The sequence below is a fragment of the Malaya genurostris genome, chromosome 1 (assembly GCF_030247185.1).
Source record: "Malaya genurostris strain Urasoe2022 chromosome 1, Malgen_1.1, whole genome shotgun sequence".
NCBI lineage: Eukaryota > Metazoa > Arthropoda > Insecta > Diptera > Culicidae > Malaya > Malaya genurostris.
The window spans coordinates 113,754,028-113,769,512 of NC_080570.1; the positions used below are offsets into that span (position 1 = coordinate 113,754,028).

Genomic DNA, 15,485 nt, shown 5'->3' on the forward strand with positions numbered 1-15,485 from the left:
GGCATCTTCAATCAAAACATCACCGCTTCTTACAAACTCAGTGATCCGGCTTCAGTTTACGTCGCAGAATTAGCTGCTATTCAGTACACCCTCGAGATCATTGAAACATTGCCCAAAGACCATTACGTCATTGTCACGGACAGTCTAAGTTCAATAGAAGCTCTCCGGGCAATGAAGCCAGGAAAGTATCCCCCATATTTCCTGGGGAAAATACGGGAACACTTGCGAACTTTATCTGAACGGTCTTATTCAATATCGTTAGTCTGGGTCCCTTCGCATTGTTCCATTCCGGGCAATGAAAAGGCAGACTCATTGGCTAAGGTGGGCGCATTACAAGGTGACATTTATGAAAGACCAATCTGCTTCAATGAATTTTTCAGTATTTCTCGTCAGAAAACTCTCGAAAGTTGGCAAACTTCATGGACGAATGACGAACTGGGACGATGGCTACACTCCATTATCCCTAAGGTATCGACGAAACCTTGGTTCAAGGGGATGAACGTGAGTCGTGATTTCATTCGCGTTATGTCACGACTCATGTCAAATCACTATACATTCAACGCACATCTCCGGCGTATCGGGATCGTGGAGAACGGGCTCTGCACCTGTGGCGACGGTTATCAGGACATCGAGCATGTCGTGTGGTCGTGCGTAGAGTATCGCGACGCCAGATCGGAGCTATTGGAATCCCTCAGGGCCCGAGGTAGACCGACTGAGGTTCCGGTTCGGGATGTGTTGGCGAGTCGGGATAGTTCATATATGCTTCTGATATACCAGTTCCTCAAACACATTAATATACAAGTGTAATCTGTTACATCTTGCTTAGAAAGTTCCTCCTATTTATCGACGTTATTTCAACTGTGGCTAAGAATTATTTTCACCTGCAGGCTCGACACTAACTTCCGCCGATTATCCCGATTCCTCATCTGTCCACCATCTTCATCGGAACTAACAAGATCTTTTTGCTGTCACTAACCTTTTCGCTTCCCCCCTCCCCGTCTCTTCTCCATCTCGATGTCAACTAATTAGATCTCTGTCGTTCTTAGTCATTTCGTTCCCATATCCCCATTTTACTTCGTTTTCCGCAATATTTACTTCTCTATATTTTTTCGTTATATTTACATCACCATCATCGCCCACGGAAGGTCGCTCTAGTCATGCGGGCCACCCGCCGGGTATTCGTAGCCTGGGGGTGTTTCCCGCGGACCCACACAGACCGAGGGATGCGGCCAACGTCATCTGGAAGACTCATGATATATTCCACCCACCGGCCGGTGCCAATCGCCAGCTGAAGGTTGGATCTGCCAAAGTCGACCACTGCGACCCCAATACAACATTATCCAATCATACTATCCTAGTTTTAAGTTAGTCGTTAATAAAATTAGAAAAAATCCTTGGCACCTTAGAGCTAAAGCAGTGTGCCTTAAAAATAATTATATTATTGAATAAAAAATAAAAAAAAAAAACGTCATATAGGCAATGTTTACGGTTTATTTTTAAAAAGTAGGTTTACAGAAATCATTTTTAACATAATGTTCGCATTCCAAGACCAAATTTGATCACATTTCAAACAGACTTTAAACATTTTATAGCAGAAATTTTGCATTTGAGCCCATTTCAAAACGATCCATTTGTTTCTTGGCAGTTTACACTGTGTACATATCCTAGAAACACTAAAAGCAATGTTCTTTAAATTAATATTCATCGGAACTAAAAGTTATGAAACTAGTTTCCTCATAGGCATCTACAATATGAGAACCATTCATCAAATGCTAACCTCATGAAGCATAGGTCTCAGCAAGCGGAACTAATGAACTAATGAACGAACGAAGCAGCTCTCCTGGCTTGGGTTGCGCTGTGAATTCTACCTGACATACGAATGTGTGTGAATAGCACAGATAGTGAAACCCTTTCGTTCATATTCGTTGCTTCAATATGCAAGCCCTGCCAGTGCACGATCCATTGAACTGCCAACCCGGGACAATGGTGCATAAACTACCAGAATTAAGAGCCATGCGTTTCTTTCTAATAAAGCTTCAATGGTAACGCATGGTTGATTTTTTTCGTGAATGCGACTTACTTTACTATGAGGCGCCTTTCTATAATTTGCCCTTCGTGTCAACATAAACTTTCCTAAATGCCATTGGAAATATGATCATCAATTTATTATAAAATTTCAGTTTCATGACATATGTTAATCACAAATAATTAAAAATTAATAATTTCTGAAATATTTTGTATCAACCAGTATCAAAGGGGAAAACTCAAGCCGAGTTAGACTTTCAGTCATTTTAAAGGCTCATAGCATATTTATTTATTTATTTATTTATTTATTTATTTATTTATTTATTTATTTATTTATTTATTTATTTATTTATTTATTTATTTATTTATTTATTTATTTATTTATTTATTTATTTATTTATTTATTTATTTATTTATTTATTTATTTATTTATTTATTTATTTATTTATTTATTTATTTATTTATTTATTTATTTATTTATTTATTTATTTATTTATTTATTTATTTATTTATTTATTTATTTATTTATTTATTTATTTATTTATTTATTTATTTATTTATTTATTTCTGGAGCAGGGAAAAGCCCACTGGAGTTAAGTTAATATAAATCTATCACTATGTCTCCAGAAGGCATAAAACCTCCTAATCTTTTGTACCAGCAGATTAAAGAATATACAAATAATACATATCATGTTATTAGGCTCAGTGATCTGAAGATTCACTTAGATGCAACTTAGTTTCTTAGCCTAGATATTTTTTGTCGTAAATACGACTTACTTCACTATGGGGCGCCTTTTCAAAATTTACACTGTACAAGAATGGGTAGAACTCAATCGTGAAACTCTCTTGTTGTACTTAAACCCACAACTCATTTTTTTCTGCGAGCTATCGAAAATATGATCAAAAATTTGTTAATAAACTTTCAACAGTGTGAGATAACCATAAAAAACTCAAAACCTAAATTTCCAAAATATTTGGAAACAGTAAGGAAAACTCATCAAGCATGCTTGCATTTTTCGCACCCGGATGACGGTTTTGAATTAGTTAGGCACATATTAGTCCTGCTGTACTATTGGACGAGTATAGAAAGTCAACTTTGATCGAAAATCGTTTTTTTCTTTTACTGCGGCAGACGGAACTGGATGTTGTGGCGAGATTCTTCCACCAACATCAGTAACCTGGTATAAAGTGTCAAACGTTCAGGTCGTGCTCTAATTTGGACTTCGGACGTCGAGTGCAGCATTTGTCAGCTATGAAAGCAGACCTTTCGCGTGGTACAAAACCTCAAATGCTCAGGTCGTGGTCTCATTTGGATTTTGGATTGATTCACCTGAATTCTGAACTTAATTTCAGGTTTAGAACTTAGTTTCAAATTCTGTTTCAGAATTTAGTTTCAGAATTCAGGAACTGCATGCTATAACTGCATTCTGGAACTAAATTGCAACTGAGTTTTGAGCTTGTTTAGTTCTTGATCTCAAGTCTGAATTCTATAAATCGGTTCTTTCCTACTTTGCAAATCGATCATTCCAGTTGGCTCAGGTCTAGAGCTTTGCGACACGTTCGCAAAGCCAGTTTTCCTTCTAAGAAAATGGATTGCGTCATCCTGCTGCTAGTCGTTTGAATTGGAGCAAAATACAACGAAAAGTGGAGAACGATGGGGAACATTATGTAAAAACAGCCCTTCTAATGCCTCCAAATGTTATCTGAAGAGCTATTAAGATTACTTCTTTACGAATCGGAGATTAAAGCCATCAGTTTAGTGGAAATCTAGATTTTTTTTAATTAAGTTTGTGCAATTTTCGCAATGCAAAACTCACAACAGTGTTTAATATTGTTTATATTCGAAAAATGTTTAATATCGTAGAGAATTACACAATTAGGCCCTTCTGAACACCAGAAACTAGTTCCATATAGCATTTTTAAGTTTTTTTTTTTTTTGAAATGAAATAAACGACATCAAAATTCTGCATGTTGAAATTTATTTTTACACTCTCTTGTTCCGCGTCATTTAATTGTGTGGTAGAGAATATTTATCACCAATAAGTCAATCTTTAGTATAATTGAACCGTCACAATCGTTCGAACAAGAAACTGACAAAGTTAGGATTTGATCTATGAGTCTCCGAGGCTCCGTTAAATAGTAGGTTTTTTTCAGCAATTCTAATATCTTGCTATAGAAAGGTAAAAAGAATTAACTTTGAAATTCTGCCAACCCAGCCCGAAGGGCCGAGTTATATTACCGTTCGAATCTGTTCGTCAAGATTGCAAAATGTCTGTTTATGTATGTGTGTTTGTCAACAATCTTCAATTGAATTTCTCATAGAAGGCTAGAACGATTTTCACAAACTTTGGCTCAAACAAAAGATTATACTTTCCGGCTCTGGAACTACTGGGTAAAGTGTGTTTAAAATTGCAAACCGTCAATGAGATCGACGATGCAAAAGTGGAAAAAATCTTTTAAATTTGACCCTTAAACTTTCTCGTTTCTATTCAAGTTTCAAATAATTGTTTTTGGAAAGTTTGTGGAAAGACCTTGTTTATTTTTTGCTCGCAAAACCAGTACTTTTTTCGAGATAGATATTGTACAGATTGATTTTCCACCAAATACCGATTTATGAAAAAAATAGTTAGCAGGTATGCAGCAGACACATTTTGTCCAGAGATGCCAGGTTTACAGATTAATCTGTGTTTCACAGATTTTCATGTTTCTGCACAGATTTTAGAAATGGCACAGATTTTTGAAAATAGATCACAGTTTTGCATACAAAAGTACAGAGCGGTTCCAAATAGTAAATGATTCTGCTCAGCTATTATGGTACAGGAAAAGCACACAGATTTTGCACATACAGGTTTTTGGCTTGATCACAGATTAAAAAAAAATGACCTGGCATCCCTGATTTTGTCTACGAAAGTGTTAAAAATTACGACGAATAACTTAAAAAATTTAAGACAACTTTCAAACCCGTGGAAAACTGTACGTAGCTCAGAGCTTAGCAATACACAAAAATATTTCGAGTTCTTTATTAAATCTTAAGTATGGAAGTAAATTATTTATTTTATTTTAAATGCGATTTCAACTTTTGTTCGTCGACCGATTGATCAGTTTAACTCAACTGTCAATCTTTTTCATAAGGCATTCTTCTCATCTGTAACAATGCTATTGTTCTACGTTATATTCGTGTAACACTTTTATTATCATGTGAAACTACTAATAACGTTTTAATGATTTCGATATTTCATTGTGTAAAATTCGCACACGTTTCGCAATTTTTCACGCTCAGTAAACCATTTTATATTTTTTGCCTGTTTTTTTCTGCTCGTTTGCAGCGTTCTAGAAAATGCTTTCAAATTTATGTTTTTCAATAATCCTACGTAATCGGCCACTGTCATAGCTTTTAAAAATAGGAATAATTCATACTGTTAGAGGTAGCAATTTGTTGGTTCGAATTTTGCAAAAACAAATTTCTTTAATGAAGCACACGAAAGTGAAAACCGATCCTCTGAGAGCACACATACACAAAAAAAAGAAGGTAAACTGCGGTTTCCGCTGTTTCGGTCTGGGAATGTCGTACGTGCTTTTATAATTGTTTGTAAATATAAATCTTGGCTTAATTTCGTGACATTCCTTCTTACCTTTACGGACGAATGGTGTCGTCGTCGTCGTATTCGTAGTCGTACTAGTTATTGTTGTTGTTCTCGGGAAGAATGTGGTTCGCCATAAACCTGCCGGGAGGTTTGGGCGCTTGGGAAAAAACAAGTGAATAAAGAAACGACAAAAATGCTTACAGTTAGATAACACAACGAAGTCGGCAATTTAAGGTGGAGATTTATCACCCATCATTAGACCAATGGTGTCGTCCCGCGGTAGGTAATTTAAGATGCTAAAATTTTTTTTCGTGAGTATCGGCAATTAATTTCTCTGCTGAGCTGATGTTCTCTCTCAATGAAGACAGATGACGGTTCGTGTCGGGTGACGGAAAATGTTCGAAAATAAGCCATGATGAAAATATGTGCGATGCGATGGGTTCTCTTTAGTACTTACATGTGATGTGATGCGATAACTTTTCATCATGTTTTGATAATGTTCTTCGGACTCTACCAGCAGTTCGTTTCCGTAGCGAATTCAACTGCCACTCGTTATTTGATTACACCTCTAATTGGCAATCAGTATAATATCAGGCACCTACTTTGAAATTACCAACATTATTTTACCGTTTTCCACAGTCGGAATGACTTCCCTTCGCTCAGGAAAAGTAATTAACCACACTCGTGGCGGTTTACATCGCCATGATCCTTTCCGCTACCCGGAGATTTTGCTGCGAAAGTAAACCGTCGACTGGCCACGAAACAATTAATTTTCCCAATTCGCGAAGAAAATAAAAAACCACATTAACCTTAACCCTAAATATCGAATAAATCATATCCGAAACAGACCGCGCATTGGCGCTTTTGGGCGACCCTCGGTGGGCTAGCTTCGGTTCCGTTTTGTAGCTTTTGCACGGGCGCGTGGTGCCGTGAAATCTCACTATCGGAATTCTATCCGACAATGGAAAGTGGTCTCACCGTCCGGACAAGGGAAATTACTTTCACGTGTTACACCGTACCAGAAGCCCCGATCGCGCGCCAGTACTGCTTCTACCTCGCTTTATTTTATTTTTTTGGTTTCGCAAAGAAAATATTATTCTGTCGTAGCAAACAAATAAAATTTGAATTTGTTCCCTCTTCCGACTTCGGTATTAATGGTCACGGAAGGGTTAACGCGAAAGCAACGGTACGAGCTATTACTAAATAATTGCATCATTATGACAATTGGGATTTTTACTGGGTGTGAAATGATTTTAATCGAAATCGATTTGAATTCATATTCTTTAATTAGGTCCATAAAAAGACTAGAATGAGGAGAACGGAGAAAAATTTTCGACATCTTATTGACTGCGTGGTTGAATCTGCTTTTACGACTAGTTTTTGAGACAAGAAACAATCGAAAAATAAACAAATGTGGTTTTTTATCTGCGTGATCGTTAATCCTCACATTGTACTTAATGCTTCGTCAAAATGAAATATTTCAAGCCATGTAATTTTCAAATCACACATTTTTACATGTGCATCTTATAAGATGTAAAATCACAAGATATTTTCGAACTGACATATGACATTTATCTGAGAGCGTTTCGAGAATTTAACTATCGAGAGTTCATTAACCGTTTTATATATTAAGTTGGTGGATCTTCAAATTCGCAAGTTTGTTTGAACTGATAACACCTTCCACTCGAAGCGAACCAGTCCCATATTGTCTAGTGGTTAGGATATCCGGCTCTCACCCGGAAGGCCCGGGTTCGATTCCCGGTATGGGAATTTTTTTGCAGTACTGATTGTATTGCACTGTTCCTTACAATTCATATTTGAGGAATGTTTATTGACAATGACGGCACTTGATTGCCTGAAGATATGTGAAACCTACTGACTGGATATCATCATACTCGAAATTTTAAATTCATTGAAATTTTTGAAATTTACAGCACGATATTTAGCAACATCAGAAATGACTATCTCCGATTTGATAGAAACTTTGTGCACGTTGTTGCAATGGTAAAATATTTGTTTTTTTTCACGGTTAGATAGACCGATTCGAATCAAGGCCAGCTTTTACAAAGGGTATTCATAAGGCGCGTTTGCCTTTCTCGTATTTTTAAAGCTCATAGCTCAGTGATCTGTGAAAGGATTTATATAATCTAACTACCAATAGAATCGAAATTTTTCAACTTAAACGTGTATAGCAAAAGCATTGAAGTATTTTAATAGTACCGCCCATTAGTGGAAAAGCTACAAACGAAATCACGCAAAAAGAAACCTCTTAACAAAAATTGGATCAGTTTGGATTCTACCCAAGTAGCAATCCGCAACTAATTCTGATACGACAAAGTCCAAACTATGTTGCAACAAGAGCACAAATATGTGTTTTATGTTATACTGGTTAAAACATGGTGACAGCAATGTTTCATGATAACATAACTAGTTAGGTTTCCAATCATAACATCTTTGTGTCATATTGAATTAAATATAATTTATAAGCTATCGTTACTTAATCCAAACATATTTAAAATCACAACAATGCTTCTAGCCACTAGTTGAAAATAAGTTTATTTGACGTCAATAGTAGCAACCCATAACAAGTTTTGATACCACTTAACCCAACTGTGTTGCAACAAGAGCACGAACATGTTTTTTTTTATGTTATACTGGTTAAAACAAGGTGACATCAGTGTTTCTTTATAACGTAAACATTAAACTAACTATCATTTGTAAGTTATCGTTACTTGATTCTAACATACCTTTTATCACAGCTATGTTTTTAGCTACTAGTTGAAAAAAGGTTTATTTTCCGTTGCGAACCCATTATAAATACGTTAACGTATATGTGAATCGTTACTGTGAACTGATATAGCAATAACTTAGATATTATAAGATTATAACATATAATTTCTTCATTAATTCAGGTAGTTATCGTTAAGTTTTCCCAACGTTATGATAACTAAAATGCAAACAAAACAACCTTTGTTGACTTGAATATGGCGAACACAATATGGAGTCTCAAGAAGTGTATGAAACGTAAATAAAACCAAGATCTTACTTTATTCAAAACTACTTTTTGCGAAAATACTGAAAGGCATAATAGTCATTTTTGTTCTATGCACTGTCATAAACACGAAGAAAATAATATAGGGATTGAACATCGATTGTTATAATATTATAGTGTTTTTTTATTGATGATAGAAAAGTATTCTGGATTCATTCAATGTTTATAATGTCGATGGTGCCTAAGTTTCAACGAGTTTACTTGGAAACAAGTTATTTTCAAGTTATGAAAAGATAAGTTATTTCAGTATGGCATTACAACGTAACGACAACATATTTTTAGCCGATTTAACAACTAGTAGAAACTGCGCTTTTTGAGTCATGCAAGTGGTTAGATGTTAGTAACAATCACTCAAATATCTGGTTGCAAACTAGTCACAAACAAGCTAGCGTAACAAAAATTGTTACTTGGGTATTATCACTGCGAGCAGATGTATTCTGTGTCGTTTGCAATGCTAGTTTCGCTTCCGACAAAAGCGATTACGTCACAGCTGCCAGTCATTTGCATTGGTGAAAAAGCAACGGTGGAGAGCATCATACAAAATCAACCGTTCTAATGGCTCTAAAAGTTTTCTAAAGAACTATTAGAATTTGTTGTTCGCAAATCGAAGGTAAATATCCTCAGTTTAGTGTAAATGTAGAACTGTTTGATTTGATTTGTGCACTTTTAACTGTGTGAAATTCACAGTAATCGAGATCAAGTCAAGTCTTTTATGTTTTTACGAAATATGTGAAAAAGGGGAATGCTTGCATAATTCATACAATTGATCAACTAATTGATATTCGGAAGTGTTATGGAACATGTCAGTTGTTTTCGTATTCCCGACATCCAGTTATGTCTCCGACATTACCCATCCGCCTTTTATTTTAAACAAGTCAGTGAAACCATTATTAAACGCAAATTAGGGTCTCAAACGTAATTTTTGCGGTTTTTTTCCGAACTATCGTTCAACAAAATAAACTCAAACATTTTGCAAAATACCAAGCATCCTTCGAACAACCTTTTTTCGTAAAAATTTTGAGAACGCATATTAAAAATCATGATTTGCAGTGCCCACTGCAAAGATTTATTAAAAGTCAACCAATCAAATCAGCATGTTTTTCTAGACCACAACGTTTTTGTTCTATTTTTTTTAAATTTTGGTTGTTTTTCAAAGTCAAAACCAGTGTGATTCCCAATAATTTGACAGAAGCTACTCGATATTTATCTATATTGAATACAACATTTTCAATCCGGTAGAAGATGATACAAGAACTCGAGTCTTTCAATGCATGAACCGCGAGAGAATTTTTCTACATTCCTTCGCTCCACTTCAAACTCTGAGTATTTCACGCCCTTAAAAAAATTTACAGTCTGAAAATGATCGTTGCTGTATGGAATTTACCAAGAGAGAATCGCAAGTTGACAATTATCGCAGAAAATCGAATCGATGATTCGACTTGATGATTTTCATACTAGGTTGCAATATTTCAAAGCCCTTGTGTGTAGCATTCACAGACATTTTTATAGACACAACTTATACAAAGGTTATATGCACATAGTTAGAATAAGCGGCAATAGTAATGTGATTCTATCGCAATTATCCACTGCCCATACAGAATCGGATCGCGAAACGAGAATAAGCGACCGTTTGTTGGCTCAGAGAGAATCCCCACAGCAGCGTGCTAACCTTTGATTCTCAGAAATGTTATCGAGAGAAATTCGCTCTCGCACTGGTGTCCATTCTATGTTAAATTAACCATGGCGGCTGCGATGATATCCGTTTCTCTTTGATGGCACTGATTGAATCGTGTGAAGTGTTGGTAGAGAGCGTTCTTTGATACGATAAAAGCCATCTTTGGTCAAAACTACGATTTTTCACGAAAAAATCCGCCATTCTGTAGCTGCGAAACCTCCCCAAAATAACAAAAAACGAAAAGGCTAACTTTGCATGTATAAAGTGTATGCAACATTTGAAAAAAATTGAGACACGGACTTTCAAAATCTGCTTTCGATAAACACGCGTTTAAAGTTTTTCAATTATTACAATTTATTACTCAAGGGAGCCCGTAGGGTCTAATATTTTTAAAAAATCATATTTTTTCTTTTATAATATGTTGTAATGAAACCTTTCAAGAATCTTTTGTTAAGTTTGTAACTCAATTTAAGCAGAAGTCTTGAGCCTGTGCGCCGAGCTCTTACTTCTTCTCAGTATGAGATAAGCAAAGATAAAGACCCATAACTTGCTGAGTTTTGTTCCAATAAGCATGAACATTTTACAGAATATTCTTGAAAATATTAGTGACGTAATCGACTAACTGCCCTTTTCTCATTGGCTCAAGCTTCTTGATACAAATTAACAAATTTCGAATAACTTGGGACATGTTCAGGAGTGTTTCAGTACTAGATGCATAAGTTATGTCAGTTTTAAATTTAATTCTGAAAATTATAACAAGAAAAACTGACAGCCCCAGCAGCGTTTTACTTGTGTTTCAAACACACAAAAAATAGAACGGCAGCGTATAGGGTAACAGAGGTATTTTGACCACTTCATATATTTTGGCCCACCTAACAAACTTTATCGATTTCATCGGATTTTATCGATGTTAAGTAACTCATTTTGCATCAATTTGAAGCTAATCACATTAAATTACCTATTACGGAAGGGGTTTTTAAAGATATTACAATATTTGGTAGATATTTTTATAAAGTGGGTCAAAATAAAATCAATCCTAAAGTGGGCCAAAATACCTCTGTTACCCTACCAGTTTTTAGTTTGACAGTAGACTGGAGATACGTTTGTTTCAGTTTTAGTTCTATTATAGATCGCCCATATAAAACTTCCAGCTGCAGAATTTGCTCTTAGGCTTATTTAAAACATCATTCTAGTTTGGGAAGTTATGTCAAGCATTCCCGGTTAGAGAGATGTAATCTTATATGTGACTTAACCGGCTAAACTTAGTGCTTTTCACTGCACCAAAATTTTTCGAACTCGAGTATCTTAGACACATTTGGAAGCTTCCGGGATTTCCTATATATAATCTCATACATTTAATTATGATATTTTTTAAGAGAAAGATATTATTATTATGAATCCAGGAGGGTTTTCTCATCCTCTGAAGAAGTAAACTAATGCAAAATACTTCAACAAAGAGTCACGATCATATTTCAGTGAGACTCCGTTTTCAGTAGTACTCAAAATTTTCAAATTGAAATTGTGAACACTCTCCAACTGCTGAAACAGCTGAGTTTTTGAGATTTTTTGCCGATTGTAAAAAGTGTTTGATTTACTTCTTTGGGAGCAACATTTTATTTCTCTAGTTTCTTAAGAATCTTAGGAAGATTCCAGAAAGGTTTAGAATATGGTATCCAAAAACGTGTTTTTTTAAGAACTATATATATATATATATATATATATATATATATATATATATATATATATATATATATATATATATATATATATATATATATATATATATATATATATATATATATATATATATATATATATATATATATATATATATATATATATATATATATATATGTATAAGCATTATTTTATATTATTTTTTCTGAGTGGTTACCATTCTTTTTCAGGATACTGACGGCTTTCTCAGACACGAGGCACTAGGCAAATGATTTTTTTCCGATTCAGGAATAAATCGTTTGCCTAGTGATTCGTTACTAAGAAAGCGATCAATATTTATAGGAATAAATCTTCCTGACATCATCACCCTTACTCAGATTACCATATTTTCAATCCTTTTATTTCCAGTTATCATCTCATAAATTAAAACCATTAGTGAATTTCGCTACGTTTGTTCAATGTATTAACCTAAATTTTGTGCATTAACTTTGAATTGCTTCGTCGCTGTTAGAAAAGTTCTGCATCATTTTGACATTAATTTTCCAATGATAGTGCTGATTACATGGAGGCCCAGTCATTCGCAAAGTAAAGTAAAATTTCGGTTTGGGTTCGACTAACGAGATGACAGTCGGCACAATCACTCTACGTACAAAATAAAATTAATCGACAGCAACAATCGTATAAAAACCATTTTTTTTGAGTTACCTGCATACACTTGGGTATCACATTAATTAACAAGTCTGTAGTTTACCGCTAGAATATTGAAACAGTAATACACATACAATCCTACACGACCAAGAATATTTTCTCTACAATAAATATCCAACTAGACCGTCAAATTGGTGAATAACTCCGCCACGTATAAAATCCAACATCTAGTCAACTCTAATCTCGTTTTAGTGACGTGCCTACATCCAATACAACACTGTCGTCATCCACTAATCGGTTACAAAAGAATATCGAACATCACTCAAGTTAAGCTAGGCCAACCCCATTATAATACATACAACGTGAAGTCCTATTACGTGCATCGTTTTCTGTATCAATTTGGACACGACTTTGCTAACACGGCGCCGTGGCTTAGTTGGTTAAAGCGCCTGTCTAGTAAACAGGAGATCGTGAGTTCGAATCTCGCCGGAGCCTAACGGATAAGATTCTTTTTTTTTAACGTTTACTTTTTCCTAGGTGTCATCTTAACTCATTCAGACAACCTCTCTTAGCTCTGCAATCAGTTCACGCACATATTGAAAATTAAAAAATACTGTATCTCAAATCTACCTTACAAATGATCTATCAACAACGGAGAAGATTAGGCAAGATAACATACGCTAGCAACTAACCTCAATACTGCTGAACCACTGCCACCAATACACCGACCCATCGGTCAAGCTCCGCCCACTATTCGTGAGTTCACTGGTGGTAGTTAAAGTGGGGAAGAAAACGCGATGCACACATCAATGGGGAACCCCACGTTCATGCGAAGCGGTCGGTTCACGCGTGGGAGCTCATTTTCCGCGCGCGTGAGGAACTCACCGCTCACCGGCACCTTGCTAATGTTTATCTACGGTTCGGTTTTCCCTCACCCGAACGGTTGCGGCGAATGTGTTCGATTCAGAAACTTTTCCACTCGTTTGCCCGTTTTCCACTGACGTGTCACCGAGATGCGACAGCGCCGATGTTTCGGTTGTTGTCATCTGGTCGCATCGCATCGCCGGTGCTGTGCCGTTGGAGGAGGTTGGAGTTCGGCGTTGGTGGTGTTGGTAGCCTGGTTAATGCAAGCGCCAGTCAGTGCCGCCGCCGACGTCGCTGCGAGTTGTGGCCGTGCTGTGCATTCCCTGTCGCAGTCGGGGAGCAACTTTGGACTGCTGCGTCGTTAAAGGGCGAACAACGATCTGCCTGCGCACGGGATGGTTGATTGTTGTTTCTTGTTTGAAGGGCCACAATAAACTTTGTTTACGTTGGATTCCAGATCTATTGTGAATATAAAAGTGTTGTGAAGTGAATTTTAAGTATTTTACCATCGTTGTTATTTTTATGTGATCAATTTGATTTATTTTTCTTTACAACAAAATTGATAGAAATTAAATAAATGATATAACGATAAGGCACAACAGTCTTTTATTAACCCTCTATTCATTGGCTATTGGACATATTTACTACAAGAATTCAATGAAAATTTTGGATGTACAAACTTCTCTCTGTGGAAAAGTAAAAAAAAATCATTGGAAGTTGATCTTTCCGCAAGATGCAAACCAAGCCTACTATGATTATCGTAGATGAGATGAAAAATGTGTTATTTTTGGTATTTTCAAGTTAATCTCAACAATGATGTATCAACATTTTAGGATAAAGCCGACGGAGAATGCAGTGTTTGAAAAATGCAACCACTGAAATGTAAAATGTTACGAATTGAACAAGTCAAACAATAAAACGAGATGTTGATTGATGAAGTGCTATGATATTTTAGGATTGGAATTGGTACACAGTTGTTAAAGAAGATGTTTTTTTTTATTGTAAACTGATAATCTCATATGAAAAAAAAATTGATTAATAAAGTTTTGTAAACCAATTTTGAAGCTCATTATAGTGAGCAAAATATCAGCGTTTCGATGATCATGTCATGTTTTTCTATAAATTGTTGTGATCAGGGCTGGTTCTATTCAAAATAAATCCATAGTATGTTGCCTAATATGTTGAAAATAGAATTGAATATCCGTTTCGAAAATTACTTCACTTTTTAAATACTTCTTAATGTTATGTTAGACCCCATTAATCGAGATTATTGATCAGTTTGGATAGTTTTTGAGCAAAAGTGTTGTATACTGTAATCAAGTTCCTTGAAACTTGGCTATTTGAAGCTCGCATTCGTAGTATATAAACAAAGTCCGAATAATATATAAAAATTTTCCACAAGATATGGCTTCTGGTATTATTTTCACCCCTTATATATTTCTGATATTACATCTTTTAAGATTTTATCTGATCAACAATTCTTCTCCATGTAACTCGATCCATGGCTGCTTGCCTCCAACCACGTCGGCGCCCGATACTATCCAGGTTTCGCTCCACTTGGTCCAGCCACCGTGAACGCTGCGCTCCTCTTTGTCTTGTACCTGCCGGATTAGAGGTGAACACCAACTTGGTGGGGCTGTTGTCCGGCATTCTCACGACATGCCCCGCCCACCGTACCCTTCCAGTCTGGGCTACTTTCCGGATACTTGGCTCACCGTAGAGTTGCGCTAGTTCGTGGTTCATTCTTCTCCTCCACACTCCATTCTCCTGCACACCACCGAAGATCGTTCTCAGCACCCTCCTTTCGAAGACTTCGAGTGCTTGCAGGTCCTCCTCGAGCATTGTCCACGTTTCGTGCCCGTAGAGAACCACCGGTCTTACCAGTGATTTGTACATGGTGCACTTCGTGCGGGGGTGAAGTTTCCTGGATCTCAATGTTTTGTGGAGTCCATAGTAGGCA

The 15,485-nt window shown here is 36.1% G+C and overlaps 2 non-coding genes across 2 annotated transcripts; both read left to right on the forward strand.

Annotated features, from left to right (window-relative positions):
* The first annotated feature begins 7,307 nt into the window (after positions 1–7,307).
* Trnae-cuc (transfer RNA glutamic acid (anticodon CUC)) lies at positions 7,308–7,379 on the forward strand. Its single transcript has one exon. It is a non-coding gene; the product is annotated as a tRNA-Glu (tRNA).
* Positions 7,380–13,082: 5,703 nt separating this feature from the next.
* Trnat-agu (transfer RNA threonine (anticodon AGU)) lies at positions 13,083–13,156 on the forward strand. Its single transcript has one exon. It is a non-coding gene; the product is annotated as a tRNA-Thr (tRNA).
* Positions 13,157–15,485: the final 2,329 nt, after the last annotated feature.